General features: G+C 42.3%; 1 pseudogene; it reads right to left on the reverse strand.

Annotated features, from left to right (window-relative positions):
• Positions 1–1,844: 1,844 nt before the first annotated feature.
• On the reverse strand, positions 1,845–15,195 carry LOC121150828 (annotated as a pseudogene).
• Positions 15,196–21,584: the final 6,389 nt, after the last annotated feature.

Consider the following 21,584-nt stretch of genomic DNA (forward strand, 5'->3'; position numbering starts at 1 on the left):
CCAGTTTCAGTTTCCTGTGAATGCAGTAGGTGGGAGGCAGCAGCTAACTGCTCAAGTACTAGGTTCCCTGCCACAAACATGGCTGACCTGGAGTGAGTTCCCAGCTCGGGCTCCTGGCTTCAGCGTGGCCCAATCCCAGCTATTTAGACTAATAGATGAGCTCTCTCTCTCTCTCTCTCTCTCTCTCTCTCTGCTTTTCAAATAAAAAAGTTTTTTAAAACTTCATGGAAAAGGTAAATAATGAAGCTATGCATGAATTTCAAAAAAAAATTTACCAAAATAAACTTTTTTTTTTAAATTTCAAAAAGCAAAGCCAAAAATAGAACTGAAATATTTCTGCAAGACTCTTAATGAAACATAAATTATTAAGGTTCATTCACAACCTCTTAGCATTAGTGATGGTACTAAAGTAAATGGCAATCTATAATCTATTACATCAGTATTGTGCAAATTCTAATTATGTGCCTGAATCTATGTATGTAAAAGGAACCTTTGTCATTGCTAAGATCTATACAATGCATTATAGTTACTTGCCTGATTCATAGGAGAACTGTACAAATAGAAAAGTTAAAAATAGTTTCCTAACAGACATCCTATCCTTTGTAAGTATAAATCCATAGCACTTTGGAACACGATTAGCATTATACCAACATATTAAAACCATATACTCTCATGTACTTTTAGGAGTTTCACTTCTGGGAATTTGTTCTATTGATATACTTTACGCTTGTGAAATTAGGTATAGGAGTCAACATTGTGGCATATTGGGTTAAAGACATCTCATCCGATGTCAACATCCTGTATGGCACTGGTTCTTGTCCCAGATGCTTCACTTCCAACCAGGCTGTCTGCTAAAGCATGTGGAAAGCAGCAGAGGATGGTCCAGAAACTTGTATTCCTGCCACCCATGTGGCAGCTCTGAAGGAGGCTCCTGGTTCCTGTGCCATGGCCTTGATTTGGCCTAGTCCTGGCCTTTGGCTCTTTGGGGAGTGGAGTAGTGGATGGAAGATATCTCTGTCTCTCTGTTTCTCCCTCTTTCTGTAAACTCTGCCTCCAAATAGATTAATAAATACTTTTCTTTTTAAATGGCACCACAATGCTTTATTCCAACCTTCAAACAACATAGAGAAGTGATGACTTCTGATGCCAAACCATGCACGTAATAAAGGAACAGAACAAATCATTGACAATAGGAAGAAAATAATTACACAAACAGCTATTTCATGTTTCGCAGAAGTATTCTGGCAGCGTTGGCAAGTACTTCAAACCGACTGCCTCCTCCAACAACAAGGATCTGAACAAACCCCTGATCGTAGCAAGAGTGCCACATTTGCCCCCTGACAGAGCACATTCCAAGTCGCTATATGTTACACCACCCCATTCAGCAGACTTTTGTACACTCGATCAGAGGTAACTGAATTGTGTGTGATTCCAATGAGAACAAACTGAAAATACCACAGAGAGTGGCAGGAAAGGAGACGGGTTTCCTGTAAGGCATCAGGAGCCACTGCCGGCTGGGCCCTTGTCAGCTTCAAGGAAAGCTTTCATTTTCCTTTCTCAGCAAACCCAATATTCGGAATCCAACTCAGCAGGTACAAGTCGAAGATTTTAAAGATCATCTCCTCATCTTGCCCTTTTTGTTTTTAATTTTTTTGGTAAATGTTTCATATAAAACCTGAAATCAAGTTCTACTTTATAACAAAAAAACCTGAATATTTTTAATAGTAAAAATATACATATAATCTTTAAATTTCTGTTTAAAAAGACATTAATAACAATACTACAGAAGACTGGATTGAGCTCCCCTCCCTCTGGCCCCCACAGACACATTAAGACAAACGGTCCTAGATAGCCTGGTCCCCCCTGGCTGTGGGCTGGAGATCAAGGTGCACATCAACAGCAGGCTTCCCCCTCACATTCACAGAGACGTCCTGCATCCCGAAGTACACTCGCTCGGCCATGTCGATGAACAGGCCCGTGTCCACCACGCCTGGGATCATTTTGATAGTCTTGTTCACTTCACTCCATTTATGGATGCAGTCAAACTTCCAGTCCAGGATAAAATTCCCATTATCTGTCACCACAGGACCTGCCTTGTGGACGGCCATTTGAAGTTGAACCTCGCCCCCAAAAATCTGGGTCACTGCTCGGCTCACTGGGACGTAGGCCATGGAGAGGACTCTGATGGGGATCCCCTTTTGCCACTGATCCCCGTGATTCTTTGAATCTTTCCTGAAATCAGCAATCACAATGAAGTGACTGGCATAGCCTGTCTTCTCCTGGGTCAGGAAGCCTCCACACCACCCCCCAACCCCCCGCCTTGATGAGGTTGAGATCAGCATCCATTTCATCCTTCATCTGCACCATCAATGGCGAGGTTAATCTCTGGGTGCCGTTCCAGGTCACAGAGGGTCAAGCCATAATGCAGGAAGTGGGAATATAGACAAGGCTCAGATTCTGTTTCACTCTTTCAGCTATTCGCTGTTCAGCGTGCACAACTGTCGAGCTACTTCCAGTTCCCAACACTTGGTTATTCCTGACGTGGTTCTCGTGCAACCCACGAGCTTCTTGGCCTCCTTGGCCTTGGACATCCCAGAGAGGGCCGGGCAGACGTGCTGGGCGTCCAGGCTGCTGGAACTTGCGCTGTAGGTGCTGCCACGGGTCCCTGACTCAATAAATACTTTTTAAACAGAGAAAAATATTTTAAACTCATGATATATTAGCCAAAGTTGTAAACAAACCAAGTGGCCATTGACAGAGAACTGTGACAGTCTTGTGTGTCAACTTGGTTTGGCCAAAGTGCCCAGGCAATTGGTTGCATACTATTACGCATATTTCTATGCGGCTGCTCCTGGATGAGGTGTAGCATTTAAGTCAGTGAACTCTGAGTAACATAAATGGTCCTATTCACCATTTTGGGCTTTGTCTAATGTTGAAGATGTGAACACAATGAAGACTGAAGTCTCCCAAGCAAGAAGGAATGCTGCCAGCTGATAGACTTCAGTTCTGTACTGTGAACTGCTGCGTGGCCTCTTTCCCTCTTTACCAGCCTGCCTGTGTCCCCTGTAATTCTTGGACTCGGTAACTGCCACAATTACATGACCAATTTCTTTCAACAAAACTCTGTAATCATTTCCACAACCTGTTGGTTCTTTCTCTGATGGAAGACTTGGTTATATATGGCACAGCCATTCAATGAAGTACTATGTAAACACTAAAAAATGAATATAACCTTTAAAAAAATTATTGTTCATGATGTTCACATAGTTGACTCGTGGGGGGCGGGGCCAACGATTAGGGAAAAGTGAGCAAGACCGTTGTTTACACCTTTTTTTTTTTTCCTTCCTGTATCTGGGCTGGGAGAGGGTGGAGAAAACAGGAGAAACCACACCCAGCCTCCCCACCGCCTCAGTAACCAGGGTTGGGGAATGGCCAACTGATGTCATCTCAGGGTCCCTGATGTGGAGCATGTTCCGAGGGTTTTGCACAAGTGGTTTCCATAGTTCTGAAATGCTGTTGACATCACTACTCCAAGGATGAGGAAATCCTTCCAAGGTCAATTGGCTGACATAATCCATCTCAGAGTCTCCATTCACCCAGAAATTTGCTGTCCCTGGGGTAGTCGATCAATTGGTTCTGCCCTCCTTCCTCTGCTTCCTCTATGCAAGCCAATGGGTGCTGATGTCCAGCCTAGTTCTGCCCATCACGTGCTCAGCCTTCACATACACTAAAAGGAGCTGCAGCATAGTCAAAGCAACCCCTAGGAACCTACACTGGAGCAGCCTTCAGTCCTGGTTCCTGTTCCTGCCAGCACGTGCAGTGAACTCGTCCAGTCTGTCCCACATCAATGGGTATTGAAGCCTAACTCAACCCAACCAGCTTCACCCTCCAACCCACCCTCATACCAGCAGGTGCCACAGCCTGTCTAGCTAAGCCTGCCCCCAGCCCTGGTTCTCATGCTTACCTGTGGGAGTTGCAGCCCCTCAGAGGTGCCACAGTTTCCCTTCTGAACTCATTGTTTTCTTGGATCTTACCCTCTCCAGGTTGCTCTATGGTCTATCTCAACAGGACTTGCCCACAGTCCCAGCACTTGCCAGTTGATGCTGCGGCAAAGCCCAATCCACCTGCCCTTACGCTGGCTCATGCCTGCACGAGTGGATACAATCAGTTAGCCCATCCTGGCTCTTTCCTTAATCCAATTCACATGTAGGCCAATAGGTGTTGTAGCCTGCCTGGCCTGGTCTGCCCTCAGACCCAGCTCTCAAGTCACCAGCAGGGACAGTGGCCCAGCTGGGGATTCAAATATAACCTTTCAATAGACATTACTGGGCAATGCTCTCCCAGAGGTGTTCTTCAACCAAAAACCTCAGCATAAAACATATGTACACTGATACTGTTCATAAATGTCTACCTGGATGTTAACTTCTTTGAATATTGGACATCTCTGGAAAATATAAGACATAGGTAACAGATTTTTTATTCAGAGAACAGAGTGGCAAGAAGAGATGAATTTTTCACCCTATATTGTTTAACTTTCGGATATTATAAAGTGTTTGCATCATTTATTCAAAGAATAGTTATTTCAAGATATTCTTATTTCAGTTTCAGAAAAATACATTTGTTTTGCCTATTATTTAGGTTATAACTCTTGAGAAAGATAAATGAGACAAAATAGTACTTAAGCTTGTTTTAGAAATAGGAACAGCATTATAGCATAACAGGAAAAATCACTAGCTGGAAAGCTGGCATTCTATATGGGCATTGGTTCAAGTCCAGGCTGCTCTACTTCCAATCTAATTTATAGCTAATGTTTCTAGGAAAGCAGCAGAAGATGGTCCAAATGTTTGGGTTCATGCCTCTAGATGGAGACCCAGATGAAGCTCCTGGCTCCTGACTTTGACTTGGTTTAGCAATATGGTTTGCCATTTGAAAAGTGAACCAGAAGGTTAAAGATCTGTGTGTGTGTGTGTGTGTGCCTGTCTCTGTAACTCTGCCTTTCAAATAAAAATAAATCTTTTTTAAAAATCAATTTTTGTTTGAATCTGAATTACATTATTTGTTACTGCATGCAAAATTAGATTAAGAATTTGAAATACTATTATGATCATCTTAATCTATCTAATTGGCATATGCATTAGCAAAAATGTAAATATATGAGCATAGTACAAATGCTTGTTTATATAAATTGACATATTCATAATTTAAAGTTTAACTAATTAAAATACAAATAGCATTTCGTATGTTCACAAACTCAATAGATGCATTGCGTTTTTCTTAATTTTAAGTACAAATACAGGACTTATTTTTAGCACTTTTGTCTTAAAACTTTTTTCCAATTCACATCCCAAATCCATTCATGCTTTCTGGAGACTAGTGTCGAGTAAAATCAAAATATGCTAGCATGTTCTTCCCACACACGACAGCTATCCTCCCTTCACTACTGTTTTACTGTAAGTCAGTCAACCTGGTTGGGGTTCATAAGTTCTATTTTCTAATTTAAGCAGATTCTTCAATCCAGTGAAGAACAATTGAATTTGAAGAAGAAATTCTCAGTCAGCTCTCAGACATGCAAAGTAACTTGTAAGAAATGCTGCTGTAAATATACTTTTTTACATTTTATATTTTATATATTATTATTATCATTTTATGATACAGTTCCATAGGCTCCTGGTATTTCCCTTATTCCCGCCCCAATTCCCCCCATCCCTACCTAGTTCCTCTATATCATTACTAATGTATAGTTCTTCATACACAGTCATATGTCCATCATTGCGGGCATGGACAATGGCAGAGAGTCCAGCATCCTATTGTCAAGATATAGTAAACAGTTTCATTATAAGTCCTTCTTTGTCTGGAAGTAGAAATGCATACTACATTGTATCCTCACATCTGGATATATTAGTCTGCATTTCACAGCTACTTGTACCTCCCCTCAAATGAAAAATCATAATACAAAATCAACAATAGAAAGAAAAATAGAAATTTACAATGCCATGACATTAAATAACATGTTACTAGATATGACAGTCTCCATTACACAGCTACTAAACATCCCCTTAAATTTTCGTATTTGAAAGCTGTGAAAACATAGTCAATGCCACAGAAGTAGTATTATTATGAAAGTCATCTGGGATAAAAAAAGAAAGAATAAAGGAGATTGGTTGGTTAAGTTTGAACTTTTTCTCTCAATAAGTGTTATTTGTAAAACTATGCAAGTGGAATGAGAGTAACTGACACATAGGCTACTCCTAATGAAAAAAACATTTTGGGATCTAGTAATACACAACAAACCAAATGTTGTATACCTATACAAGTGCTACTGACCTCGTCCATAGAACCCAACATGTAAAGAATGAATCCAGCATTCTTTATGTGACTGTGTATCCATAACCTTTATATGCGTATGCCTGGTTGGATTAATATTCTCATTTTAGGATGCTTATCTGGACAATTTCACATGTCGAAAGAGAAAATGATAGGAGAGGAAAGGCAGTAAGTTGGAGTTAGTCATTTCTTCATCTTAAGCATTATCGTGGAGAAAAAAGCTCAATCTTTTTACTGTCCTTGTTGGCATCACTTGAGTTACATAGCAACCGTTATACTATTTGTTACTGTCACATTTTGTGACAGATTAGCAGCAGAAGCTGTGAATATTAAGTTATAAAATATATAATCCATCTTTGGCTGAGTGGACCTTTATTTGTTCTCCATCCAGTTCTCCTTTCCCCTCCTATGGCTCTTCAGTTCGTTTCTTTGAGAGAATTCACCCCTTCCTGTTTCAATGAGATTTATCTCATTCCTGAAGATTGGTGGGTGCCTAACTGGCCCGTGCCAGTGTTAAGCTCATTTCTTTAGCCCTCTGGTTTAAGAGCAGTTATACAAACATAGTTGGAAAAGTTTATGAAAAATTGATCTAAAAATAGATTGCAAAATTTTTTGAGATCCGTACATGTGAGGAGAATCTTCAAAAAGTTCACGGAACATGTATGTTATAAAAAGCTATGTGTGGATTTTTAAAAAAATGTCTTAAATAAACATTTTAGAATTCCATGTTGAAGTGCCCTGCTACTAAAATCTTATCATGAATTTTACTGGCAAAATTTTTAAGGAATTTTCCAACTATGATTATAAAAATGATTGCTTTTGTGTGAACTTTAAAGTACAGTTATTGGATTTCATTAAAATAATTTAGATAGTTTTTTTTTTCTTTCTGTGGAGCCTGAAGCACTTTAAGTAGCATTGAAATAGTCTGTTTCCCAATGAAGTCACTGTGAAGTTTTTGAGATTAATGTATTTTGGCCAAGAGAAGGGAAAGAAGGATTTGGTTCTCACTACTTTATTTCTTCTATGGAATTGCTCCTTTTGGATTTTCTCTTTCCTGCAGTTCATTTTGGAAAATTATAATTGCCAAATATCATGACTAGGATATAGCCTTTATTATGAAATTGGATAATGTAACTGCTCTCCAAGGTCCATTCATACCTTTTTTTTCAAATTCATTTTCACAGATAAATAAGGTGATCAAGCAGAGGGGGAAACAAAGCTTCTTGTGATTCTTTTTGGCTTCTTAATAAGTGACTAATTTCCCCCTTTTTATTTCTCATTCTTTGTGTTTTCTCTGTTTTTGGATAATTAAAGTCACTTAACAGTTTATATTATGTCATTATTGTGTTTTTTTAAGATTGTGTTTACATGTATTTATGTCTCCTAGTTTTATGTTATATTTTATAAATTATTAATTTCTAATTTATCACTATTAACTCTTCTGGTTTATTCTTTAATTTATTAATGCATCTAGTTATAGCCTTTATTTTTATTAGAGCTATTTTATGCTATGATGTTATTCTCAATGATGGTTTTTGGTATCTCTCTTTGGCTCTGATATAATTTTCCATTGTTGTTATTTCTGATTGTGGTCTACAATTGTAGTTAGAATTTCATCTGTCACTCAAGAGTGAAGACAATTTCTACTTTTCAAATGGTATAGTGGCGGAGGCCTTGTGTAATTTGTTTTCATTTTGCTTCTTAATCTAACCTCATTGTGGCCACAGTTGTCTGCCCATTTCCTTCCTGCAATTTATTGCTATTGTCATTATCACTTCATAATGGTCAATGTTTACAAATGTCCTGTGAACACTAGTAGTTGCATTCTTGATTTTAATAATTTGATTCATTATTTAGATGTTGTAATTTTACTTTTTTTTTTGTCTTCTTGATCTGTTATTGACTGAAGTGATTAGTCCTTCTACCACTAATGCATTTCTGTTTGTTATTACATCACCTGCTATTCATGGTTTTATGAATGCAGTGCCATTAAATTTGATACATGGATATAAATTATTCATATTTTCCTCATGAATTGCACCCTTGAACATTATAAACATCCCTTATGTTTTCATTTAACAGTTCCTGGTCTGAATCAAATCAGGTCTGTGGTAAGATGATGATCACTGCTTTCTTTGTGCTTGTATGTGCCCAATTCACTCGGGCCTACCCTTGTAATTTCAACCTGAGAGAAGTTCGTTTTCAGGGATACCTCTTGATATCACCACTGAATTTTTCTCTGCCTTGTATGGCAGCCTAAATGTTTTTCTCTTTTAATAGGCAACTTTAGTCCATTTATATCAATAAATTACATGTACAGTATACATACATCTCACATGGTCTTTATTCAACAAACTTTCAGTTTTTCCCCATATCTTAACTTTTGTGCATATTCTGAAATGAACTTAGAACTGTAGTTGTATCTTTATAATTTTGATTTAATTTCCTTGGATGCATACTAAAAAGTGATATTTCTGATCATAAAATAGTTCTAATTTTACTTTCTCAGAGAATCTCCATCCTTTTTTCCACAATGACTGTACCAATTGACATTCCTTGCAACAGTGCGTAACAATTCTCTTTATTTCACATTTTTTCTAACAGCTGTCATCTTTCTGTTCACCTGTTTTTAAAAAGATTTTATTTATTTATTCTAATTGGAAAGTCATACAGAAAGAGGAGGAGAAACAGAGAGGAAGATCTTCCGTCCAATGATTCACTCCCCAAGTGACCACAATGACCAGAGCTGAGTCAATTGAGCCAATCCGAAGCCAAAAGCCAGGAGCCAGGAGCCTCCTCCAGTTCCTCCATATGGGTGCAGGGTCCCAAGGCTTTGGGGTGTCCTCCACTGCTTTTCCAGGCCGCAGGCAGGGAGCTGGATGGGAAGTGGGACCACTGGGACACAAATTGGCACCCATGTGGGATCCCAGTGCATGCAAGGCAAGGACTTTAGCTGCTAGGCTGCCACTCTGGGCCCTCTGTTTACCTTTTTAAAATATCCATTCTAATCAGTCTGAAGTTATGGTGTATTGTAATGAAATTCCACTTACATATTTTAATTTTTATTGTCTTTTGGTATCACAGCAAAGAAAATCATCATTCAGATTAATGTCAAGAAATTTTCCCTGTGTTCTTCCAATAATCGCATAGTTTTTCTGATAGACTTCCTTACATTTTTAATCCATTATTGTTTGAACTTTTCATCTAGTCTGAGATTAGGCCCCCAATTTCTCATGCATTTATATTTCCAGTTCCCTCAACACCATTTATTGAGGAAAGTATGGTTTTGTCATTGTGTCATTTGTCATTCTTATTTCCTTGAACCACAGATGTGTTTTTTTTTTCTTTCTTTCTTTTCTTTTTTTTTTTTTTTTTTTTTTTTTACCTCTGGATTCTCTGTTTTGTTGGTAGACTTGTCTGTTTTTATGCCAGCAGTTACTAACTTGATTATTATAAGTTTGCATTGTATTTTGAAATCAGGAAGTATTGTACTTTGGTATTTTTTTTCTCAAGATTCCTTTGGGTATTTAAAGTTTTGTATTTCCATTTGAGTGTAAAGATTGCTTTTTCTATCAATATAAAGAAAACCACTAGGATATTGACAGGGATTATACTGAATCTGTAGGTCACTGTATGTGTGGCACTTTGGTATGAAAGGGTAGGTTTGACGACAAAGCATGGATATGGTGTCTGGACTATCTCCAGGTGTCTGCATGAATCCCAGGCTGGGGTAGAGTCGGGTGTGGGGAAAGGAGATTAGGACTAGCGTGAAGCCATGAGCATATCCTCTTCAACTGCAATGGCATCTGGTCAGAGCATAAGGAATTTGAAAAATTTGAGTTCCAGTGTAGGTCATTGCACAGATACAGTTATCAAGATAAGAGATGAAACTGATTTTGAGGAAAAGTTTGACTGGTGTAGATTATCTGTGAGTTCCTAAATAGATTGTGTAATTTACCTATCTGTTAGGTCTGTTGCTTATTATCTCTCCCCTTCACCAGAATATAAGTTCCATGAGGGTGAGGTGTCAGTTATATTTATTGATAATGTCCAGAAAACCCACAATACCTAATAAGTATTTAGGAAGAATTTATTGAATTAAATGAAGGAAACCAGCACCTGACTTCCCCCAATACTCCATTCTTCTTTATTCTCCAATAAACACTCTGGATGAGAGGTTCACTCTAAAATGGATACAAAAATAGTATCTGGACTGGATCAGCAAGTCATCTGGACAGTCATGAGCCTGTGGGTTGAAGCATAAAGAGTTTTAATGGAGGTTACACCTCTGAGCTTGCTCATGCTGATCCAGTCCTTATTGGCCATATTCAGATTAAAAAGTGTCGGCAGTACTCATTCTTGTGGTTTCTCAAAGAGCAGTATATCATCCAGGAAAGAAATATGTGCATATTTTCAAAAGTCACACCTGACAAGTAAACTGCAGGTAAGTGTTCTTTATTATAAAGAACAGATTTTAATGGGAATTACTCATCTTGAATGTTCTCATAGTTGAGGAAAGATATTGGTTAGAGTTTTTCAACTAAAGTTTGATCTGTTTATTGTTTTCCATTTGAAGAACAAAATGATGTCTCAACAAAGGTCAACGAAGCTGAACCTACTCAATGAATACATGCAAAGCAAAACTGTGAGGATTCTGCTGCTTGAGGAAGGTGCAGCCGGAGTACTGTCTCTGAGGTCCGTACGCTCTCGTTTCTCTGGGTCTCTGAGCTTCTACTCCTGCCTCAACTGCTCTCAAGTGAGCTAGCCCATGCAAGCCTCCTAGAAGAGATCAGGTCCTACCAGGGAAGCCAAACTGCCATGAATATGTTAAATAAGAAATTTATTATAAGAATGGGTCTTCACTTTTTTTATGGGGAGGAGGGAGGTCAACCTGGAGTAGGAAGCATCCAAAAACCAAGTTGAAGCATCAGAGACCAGCCCTGATCAGGCAAAGCAGGCCACACTGTCCAGGAAATTGAAGCAAAGCACAGTCAGTGATTGTAGTGGGAGCAGGAAGAGGGAGGGCGGAAACGGGCGCATTGTTGTGGCCCTTCATGAGCATCACTTCGGTAAGAAGCTGCGGAAGCTCAGCTGGCCTGCGATCACAGTTCTTTAACAGAGAGCAACACTGAGCAAGGAAGAGTTTGAACTGAAGAAACCCCTTGCAACTCCTCTTACTGGGTAGAAATGGCGTTTGTCATTTGCCACTTCTAACCAGTGGAACTCTCAGAATGCAATGAATGTTGTTTTGCTTTTGCCTCCCAAATCTCCAGCAACTTCAGTTTTGTTCATCTGGACAAATACAGACCTATAAGCCCCCAGGAAAATGGGTGGGGGGATATAGTGTGAAGCATAATCAAGTTGGTTGGGCTGCAGAGCATGGAACTTATTTCTCTAGTATCAGTCCAAGGCATCAGGTGACCCAACCTGGAAGCTGGGAGAACTACAACTGAGGTAAATTTGAAACAGCAGGCAACAGCTTGCAGGCAGATATTCTATATGATCCTACTTTTGATAAGCTATTTCTGAATTTAATTGTCTGTAAAACCTGTTCACAGGTACTTTACTTGGCTACTTGACAGGTAGTGTCTCACATTGATGAAGCATATGCTAGGTTGGTGAAAAATCCCTGTGTATTTGCTGCTTGCCATCATCCCTCCCCTTTTTTTCCACTTTTTCCTCTTGCATCTTGCAATGCAAGAGTAACTTCTAAGAAATATCACCTAAGATAATACACATATAAAATTACAATGAAAATGAGGTGTGAATTGTGTGATTACCGATGGGGACTGTGACTGCACATGAGGCTCGGGTCATTTGCATGGAATTCTAACATGAACATTACCTCATGTTTTGAGGACATCATATTCTCTCTTCACTGGAAAAGTCCACAAGCAATTATTTCCCTCGGAGACAAATAAAAAAGGTAGATCAGGGGAGTAGAGACTCTTCTGGCCAAGACATGACTTCAGAACGAAAGGCCTCAGCAGGAATATACACTTCATCAATACATTACTCTCTGGCACTTTGCTGCGCAATAACCCTGCCGTAGCTCAGTATCGTGTTGCAAAGCTGGTTATTCATCCTTAGGTGTCTACCCGAGGCACAACTTTCAAAACATTGTAGCACACAGAGCCTTGAGCGGTCCTGCTGTGGTCCTGCTGTTGCTAACCCGTTCATTTCCTCAGAGGCTTGGGTGTAGTGTCATTACCAATCCTACCGATCCATCAATGGGACAGTTGCAGTCCTCCTCATACACAACGTTTAAAACCTGCTTTTATTTTATTTTGTTTTTATTGGTTACATTGTATTATGTGATACAGTTCCATAGGTACTGGGATTCTCCCCACCCCTCCCCCCATGGTGGACTCCTCCACCCTGTTGTGAGACCTCAGTTCAGGATCAGTTGAGACACCTTCACCGAAAGCATATACCAAGCATAGAGTCCAGCATCTTATTATCCAGATAAGTTCATCCGCTTCTTGGGGAGACCTTCCCTGGTCCGGAGGCAGGGCCAAGAGAGCAAGATCCCGATCAATTAAAAGCCCCAGCAGCAACAATATATATCGTTATGGAATTAATTGACATAGTATTGAGTAAACAATATGTTAAAATTACATGTAAGTTCTTAACAACCTCCTGCGACTATTTCAATGACATTTTAACAATTGAGGTGCATAACAGGTTTGCGGGGGCTTGCAGAGAAATCTCTCATACCTTGGTGAGGAGTACTTGTTCTTTGTGTTCTATCTAGCAGGGTATGTGTGAGTCCTTGATGACCTATTTTTCTTTATTGTTCTCTGCTTATCCATTCCTATTTGTGTGTGTATGTGAGTGTGTGTGAGTGTGTGTGTGTGTGTGTGTGTGTGTGTGTGTGTGTGTGTGTGTGTGTGTGTGTTGGGGGGTAGGGGGTTCTGGAGCAACCTTGTTGGTCATTATAGAGGGTGGAGGCCCAGAGCTGGAACTAGGTAAGGACTGGAGAAGGCTCCTCTCCCATGTCCCGAAGAAAGTTTATTGTTCTTCTGATTCTGATGACTAATCTTGGTTCCTGGCTGTTGTTCTGATGACGTTGGTTCCTATGTGGAAGGACTCGGGCTTTCATCTCGTGTAGTTTGTCCAAAGAGGGGGGATGTCTGTCCTCTGGGTTCTTGGCCTCCGAAGGCATTCCAGTTCCCCGTGTTCTCTTTAGCAGTTGCGATGACGTCCTTGGTGCCCGTTCTGATAGACCTTGGTCGGAGTCCGGGAGTCCTTATGATTGGGATACAAGCCTCCTCCTGTCCTGCTGCTCCGCTCTGGGGTTCTCCCCTATTCTGTGCATATGACCCCCTGATAATAGATTATTAGGGTCGCTCCTGATTCCCCCTGTATGTCATTGTAGTTTTTACTATTGTCTGATGCTGTTCTGAATCTATCGGCTATAAGATACCTGTCCAGTTCCTGTAGGTTACACTACACGGCTTCTTAACTTTTTCAAAGGAGATGAGAGATTTCTCTGTGCTCCCACCCAGTTATTGTATATCACAAGGAATTGGGAGTGTATTGTAAAACCTGCTTTTAGGGCCCGGCGCGGTGGCGCAAGTGGTTAAAGGTCCTCGCCTTGCACGCCCGGGATCCCATATGGGCGCCGGTTCTAATCCCGGCAGCCCTGCTTCCCTTCCAGCTCCCTGCCTGTGGCCTGGGAAAGCAGTCGAGGACGGCCCAAAGCTTTGGGAACCTGCACCCGTGTGGGAGACCCGGAAGAGGCTCCTGGCTTCGGATCGGCATAGTATCGGCCCGTTGCGCTCACTTGGGGATCTTCCTCTCTGTCTCTCCTCTCTGTATATCCGCCTTTCCAATGAAAAAATAATAAAAATAAATCTTTAAAAAAAAACCTGCTTTTAAAAAGAACAAAACTGTAGACTAGAGTGAAATATCCTTCATATAAAGTTAAGAAGTAGACAGTGCTAGTTCCCCTCCCTTCCCGCCCTCATTCCCATAGGTTAACGGCTTAGGGAAGGAATTAGGGATCGCAGTGTGGCACAGCGTGCAACTTGTGTTATTTTTGTCCCAGGGTAGTATGACAGAAGGCAACTACATATGTAAAACAGTGCCTGTGGTTGGCCCTGTTTCACAGATTAGGATTCTGTCAGCACAAAGAACAGGGAACTGCCTTCTCGGCCACCTTGGAGGATACAAACACTTTTCTCTTTATGAAAGCACTTTCCCATTCATATGCCCTCAGGACTCCACCACGCCCCTGCATCTTTTTGCTGCAGTTCCTAACAAGCCTAATTGTTTTTTTCCCTTCCCTCCTCCTCCCAGAGGGTGATGACAGCAATGTCTGGAAATATTGACATGCCCCCAGTCACCTGCTTTGTAGAAGAAACATGCGTGCAATATTTCAATTACCTCTGTTCCTTCCAGCCAATGTCTCTTGGTGTTACAGTACATACAGGCCACGGCCAGGTTTAATGTGCGAGAATTTAAGAGGTCGTCGGGTCATCCCGCACTAGGGCTGGTGTTGCTCTGCTTGCCCCAAGGCTTGAAGCAGGCGGCCCTTTCCCAGAAGCTAAGCTTGTCTCGGATCCCGGGAAGTTCTCGCCAGGAGCAGGCACAAGCAAGCCGCGTGTGCAGAGTGAATCACGGCCTCGGAAGGGCGCCCGGGGACAAGGGCTCGCCAGCGCCCCGGGCAGGCCTTCAGAATCCACTTTCCCTCGGACCCGAGCGCCGCCGGAGTCACACGGGGTGACTCCTCCTCCGGAGCCCGCCTACACCAGAGAGGGCAGGTGGGGGTGCCACTACGGCTTAGGCCCGCTGCTGCCAGGGAAGGGTCCCCAGGCCGGGTGATCTCGGGACGCGAGGGGTACCCAAGGAGGCGAGGCCACCGACCATCCAGGGTATCGGGACCCTGAGCGGTTGGGGGGCGCGGTGCGCCTAGAGTCCCCTCTCGCCGCTCGACCTGAGGTAAGGGTCCCGGCGGGTCGGCGTCCCCAGGAGGACCCGCTGCTCCCTCCCGCCAGGCCGGCGAGCAGGAGCCGGGGGCGGGGAGCCCGGAGTACCGCCCCGCCGGCGCGCCCCGCCCGTGGGAGAGGTGGGGCTGCGGCGCGCGGACCACTGGAGGCGCAGAGCCGCCGCCGCTGTGGGTGCCGGAGACCGCGGCTCGGAGCAGCGGAGCCCGTGCCACCGCTCGGCGGCCAGCCCGCGTGCCCGGCAGCCGGCCCGCGCCATCTCCCGCCGCCCGCCGCAGGAGCCGCGGCGCCGCTGCTCGCCCTCCGGGTAGGTGTCCCAGCAGCAGAGACAAGCTGCCTGGGGGGTGGGTGGACACCGCCGTGCCCGCACCGCGGCCCGGGTATTGTGCGCGTCCGGCGGGCCGGAGGACCCCAGGGACGTGAGGCGAGACAGCCGCGGCCTCCGCCCCCGAGGAATCACAGCCCTGGGAGGCTCACTCGGCGGTAAGCAAGGCGGCCCGGCGGTGTCAGCCGGTTCCCGCCGCCGGGGTGGGAAGGGGCGCTTGCGTCCAGGTCTCCACTGATCGCCCGCCCTCCTTCCGAGGCTCGCTGCCGGAAGATTCCGGCCACCTGGTCCGGGCGCCCGCATCCACCGCGCTGCCTCAGCACTTGGCACCCCCAGCACCCTCAGACTTGCTCGAGGGGAATGCAGCTTGGGGGCAGCGACATGGACTGATGTAATTGTCAGCGGAGAGCTGATCCGGCGCGGTGGGTGCGCGCCCGCGCGCGCTAACGCCTACGCCGCACCTCTCAGGGAATCCGGGCAGCCTGGAGGAGCGGCCGGGGAAGTTGTGCATTGGGGTGTATTGTGCGCGTGCACTGCGGACTGCCCTGGCGGACACCCCTGCAACGCTCCCCGCAGTCTCTGTCCACGCCCGGCCGGGCGGAGAGTCCGCCTTCCGCGGTGCAGGTCGGATCAGGGTTTGGCAATGCGGTCGAGACGTGTTTTCCCTGCATTGAGCCCAAGCTCGCCGGGGATGCTGGGGAAAGAGGGATGAGAAACCTGGGGAGGAAGCCAGGGAGAACTAATGACACCAGCAGATTTTTTTTTTAAAGCCTGTACAGTATGTAGACACGCCTGCAGGACACGTTTTTAAGCCGGGCTTGAAAGTTATGACCAGATACTGATTATGTGGCAATTCTGTGATATACCGAAATGGTTGCTTAAACTAGCTCTATAAAGCTAGGGGAAACATTACATAATGGACGTGAAGCAAATGACACGAAACTAAGTGACCCCACTGGATTGCCGGATTATTTCCCTCTCTGGACACAAAGTCCTATAAACCTTTCTGCTTCGTATGAATATCCATTTTTGAAATCAGCGAGGAATAGCACATTGTGTACTATGTTTGTCTCTGATTTTTTTTCCCCAACTACAAAGCCATCTTTTTTTTTTAAAAAAAATATCTTTTCTTGCATTTAGAAATTGTTTGCTATTCGATAGTTACTACCCTAGAACTCATGAACTAATGTAGTCTTCCATGGTAAAATTAAGCAATTTCCCCATCTTAATTTCTTGAACTTTGCTTTTTCTTCTTACTTCGTTATTGCTGCTGTTCTATTTTCCTTTTTTTTTTTTTTTGAAGCAGTTTGGGGAGGTACTGCAAGCTCCTAATGTTGCTATTCCCACTGAATGTTACAGCATTGCAGATACAAAGACTAATAATAAACCAAAGGGAAAACCTCCCAGTAACTCTGAGAGGGAGCAGGCTTCCCAAGGTCGAAGGAAGTCTGCAATGGAACTCAGCTATAATCACCTAGAGAGAATGTGCATGACTCCAGTGGGCTATGAGGAAGGCCCAATTGGTGGAAGGTACCTCCTTCTTTATACTTTTGCACCAAAATTCCATTGGTTTTTCTCTGAAGAGTGATTTTACCAAGAAATTCTTTTAAAAATGATTTTCAAAAGGAAATATTGGGAGATAAAAATTCTACGCCTTGTGCCTAGAAATCCTAGTTTAGCTAGTCTTTTCGGCTGTGCTGTTGATAACTCAGTTATGCATTGTCCTGTCTTGGGGAAACCTGAGTTTCCAGTCATGGTGATTTATCAGCTGTCCGTTGGCTTCTATATGCTGTTCTGTTGGCCTTAGACAGGATCACATACTGTTTCTCATCCCCGCATTGCTTGAATGTTTGTTAGCTTGAGTCCAAGAAGAACAAGTAAGTCCTTCCAGGGTGCAGTGTTTGTGAGTGAAGGTCTCTTAATACCGTTCAAAGTGAACATGTGACTGAAAACTCTTAAACTAGACAGAAGACTTCCATTTTATCAGAATTCCTTCCTGGCATTCAGTAGTCATTCAACTGAACACCTTCGGTGTTAGAGCATTGTTCTAGGCGTGATGGGAGGTGCAAAAAAGAGTAAATAGATGCCCCTGACTTCAAGAGTTTGTAGTCTAGTTTGAAGAGATCAGGCATTTTAATGTATGAATTCTTAGAAGAGGATTTTTTTTTAAATCCTTGAAAAAGACTGTTCATGACTGGGAATTTTTTTCTTTTTTCATACTCAACATTATCAGGATTCATTTACATCGTACATAGCTGAAGTTCATTGACTTTTACTGCTGTGCAATATTCCTTTATATATGCTACAGTACAGTGGGCCTCCCTCTTTGACCAGTGTTTTTGATTTTATCGGACATTGCGAACACCATCGTTCCAGTTACTTATGTTTCGTGGGGGCAAGTGTGCAAGTGTTTTTCTTGGGTAAAGACTAAGGGATGGAACTGTTGATTTGTAGGATTCTGTGAATAGTTAACTTACTCAGCACTGTGAGATTATACTCCCAAACAGTTGTACTATTTTGATCAAGCTAGGGAAACAAGCAAGCATAGATGACCAAACAAATGAGTACTTTTTTTTATGCATGCTTGTGATGAAATGCATGTTTGCTTGTGTTTTAGCATGAAAACGATGAACCTAACACTTGGGATGACAATTGTGTTTTTGAGGATGAGGAGGATGGCGTGTGAAGGGGCACATAGGGGCATAACAGCTATTGCTGGTCATCTAGTACTTGAGTTTAGGATGAGTTTGTAGCTAATCATTATGTTAAAGAAAAAGAGGATCACATATGAGCCAATGATGAGCAAGGTCCAAGAAAAAGGAAAATAAGAAGAGCAGTCACAAGACCCAGAGGCTGTCAGTTTGAGCAAGGGTGAAGAAACAGGCCTTGCCACTCTGAGAAGTCCCCAGCCCATGGGAGAGATGTGCCCTAGAATGAGCAGGAATTGGCCTCAGTAAGAGGAAGGCATTCCCTCCTGCTGCCTTTGGTAAGCACAAAGAGGGCTTGGTTCACTAATTCCAGCAGCATTCCTGCTGAGAAATGCTAGGAACAGAAGGGGAGGGAGCAGTGTGAAATTCCCTAGCAGTGAACTACTCAGTGTTTACAAAGCCGGGCTGGGGAATGGGTGAGTTGGGGTAGGAAGATCTAAGGCAAGGCCCATAGGAGGGAGGTATCAATGATCCAAATACTCAAGTTTGGAAAAAATGAAATGGGAAGAATATTTTAAAAACATGCTGGGTGAAGAATCCAAGTTTAGCATCCTAGATGAGAAGAGTCAAATAAGTTTGACTGCAATGAGAAGAAAGAGTGGAAACTTTTAGTGTCGTTTATAAAGAGCACGCATGCAGTAGTAGATATACAAGGACATCTTTGGGTTTTGAGATGGTGAGCAGTTTGGACTCGCGTATTGAGCTTATGTCTGGATAAATTTGGGATCGTATATGAGTTATTTGTATTTGCAGCATACTAGTATAAATGAGATAAATAGTATTTAGATGTATGTCCTGAGAGAATGTTTTACCATTGACTGAGGTCATTGAGAAAGTGCCAAGCTTAAATCAGAGGGCTCAGAATTAATTCCCATTGGCAGTTTACTGGCAGTGTGTGAGTTTGGTGGGGAGGGGGATAACTTCTGCTCTCAGTCATCATATATTTAGTAAGAAGAGATTAATAGCCTTGTTGCAGGGACACAAGGAAGGAGATGGGTAAAGGGACTAGAACTTAGAGGGGTAATATCTGCTTCATAGTCCTTCCCACTGAATGATTCACCTTTTAGTCTCTCACATACACGCCCTTGAGAGAGATGAAAGGATCGTTCATTACAAGGAAGAGTTGCTCATGCTTTCAGAGAGAACCAGGCCAGGGGCTTTTATATCTGAGGTTACTCTGCAGTATTAAAGTGTGTCCTTCCATTCAATGTCATTTAAACTGTTTTGCAAATATTGTAAACTTTCAGAACTTTTATTTTAAAACTCATTTTCTGATTTTACTTATGCTTCCTGACGTCTTTGATTACTGCTGACTTTTTCTCCACACCAGTTTTCCATTTGCAGATACAGTTAGTGGTTGCTGCACAGTTTTCTCTCATAGACTAGTTCTTGCCTTTTCCTGGTATAGTGATTTGGAGAACATTTTGCTGGGAGTTCCAAAAGCAGTCAATCAGTATATTCAAACAAGTCACATCTCAAGGAAGTGAAAAGCCTGTGATTTACTGATAAAGTCACAAGAGTTAAGTAAGGAGTCTATAACCTCCATTTTTAAAAACGTTTCTCTTATTTTTATGTGAAAGGCAGGGTAAGGGAAAGAGAATGAGAGAGGAAGAGAGAAAGAGAGAGGAAGAGAGAGAGAGCGTGAACTTTCACTGTTGCAGACACCTGCAGTGACTGGGCCTGAGCCTGACACTCAATCCAAGTTTCCCCTGTGGGTAGCAGGCACTCACTTGAGCCGTAATACTGTCTGTCAAGGCTGGAGTCAGGAGCCAGCACTGTGCGTTGAAATCAAGATGTGGAATATAGACATGGTTATTTGTTTATTTAACAGTTATTTAAATAAAGTTTTAATTTATTGTCCCTTTTTTTAAAGTAGAGAAAGATTTTAACTCAGGTTAAGTCCAGTTGTCATGAAGACAGCTAAATATTATCTTAAAAGCCATATAGAGGTTATGGAAAGGGTAGTTGAATAGTGAATATAGATTTGTTAGGACTGGGATATGACCATATTGTTAATTGATTTTTAAAGCAAAAAGCAGGAAATAGTCAAAGATGTTACTAATCAAGATGGTATAGAGAATATGTTATGATGGTCTCAGGATGGAGTTCCTCATGGGTTAGATGAACCCATTCTCTTGTGTGTTTGTGTATACTTACTTTGTGTGTTTATATTAATATCAATCACATAAATTATTATGTTGATGAGATAGCAAATCATTGGGAGCAGAAAAATCCAATGATTTTTTTTGCCAGGTTACATGAGCCTGAAAACGAGCCTGTGCTAGGGAGTCCTCTATTGCAGGACTGTGTCCCCAAAAAGTTAAGTTGACAGAAGACATCAGGAAAGGAGACCAAAGCAAAGTAGCTTAGTATCCAGGACTATTTAAGGGGTGGTTGAGTTCAGTCATTATATATGTTATTGACCCCTTAAAGCTAAACCAAGTTTCTCTTCTCTCTTTTGACTTATTTATTTTTGAAAGACAGCTAGATGGGTGTATTTCTTCTGTGTGCTGGTTCCCCAAATACCCCACACGAGTAGGGCTGGAACAGGCAGTGGGATCCCAGTACTTGAGCTGTCACTTGCTGCCTCCCAGGTTAGCAGGAAGCTGGAAGCTGAAGCAGAGCCAGGACTCTAATCCAGGCACTCTGATTTGAGATGTCAGCATGTCAACAACACCTAACTACTGTTCCCCAAGTTCAAAGAAGTAAGTGAGCCTAAGCAAATATAAAATAAGCTTCTATGGATAACAATTAAAAACAAAAGTTGTCAAATCATAATTCAAATACATTTCATCAGTGGTGAAATTTTGTGCAAAGACTTAATGATTAATATATTAAAAATTACCTTCTCATTTAGAGATGATAAATTAATATTTTCTGCTTGGGAATAATCTGTATGTCAATTTATAAAATATACACAGAAAATGCCCGAGCACTGTATACACTCATATTTGCTTGATGGCCTGATGCTTGAATAATCTGTGCATTTGATTCATAAGGTGGTAAGGCTGGAAGAGATTTCAAAAATTCTGCATTCCAATAGACACCAGAGACTTGCCCATGGATGCAAAGTCCTGATATATGTATGGTTGAGAGAGAAAATGCAACTAAAGTTGCTGGTGACAGGAAATGAAGCGTTTCTCCTCCAAATTATAGGTAAGTCAATGAGCAAATGAACCAATCTAAATTGAGACATCTATATTGACATCTTAATCTACGGTTTAGTCATTCTCCCTCTTGTATACATTTTTGCTGTTCTCTCTTTGTTACGTATAGGCT

The sequence above is a fragment of the Ochotona curzoniae genome, unplaced genomic scaffold (genome assembly GCF_017591425.1).
Source record: "Ochotona curzoniae isolate NIBS_2020 unplaced genomic scaffold, NIBS_Ocur_1.0 contig_2210, whole genome shotgun sequence".
NCBI lineage: Eukaryota > Metazoa > Chordata > Mammalia > Lagomorpha > Ochotonidae > Ochotona > Ochotona curzoniae.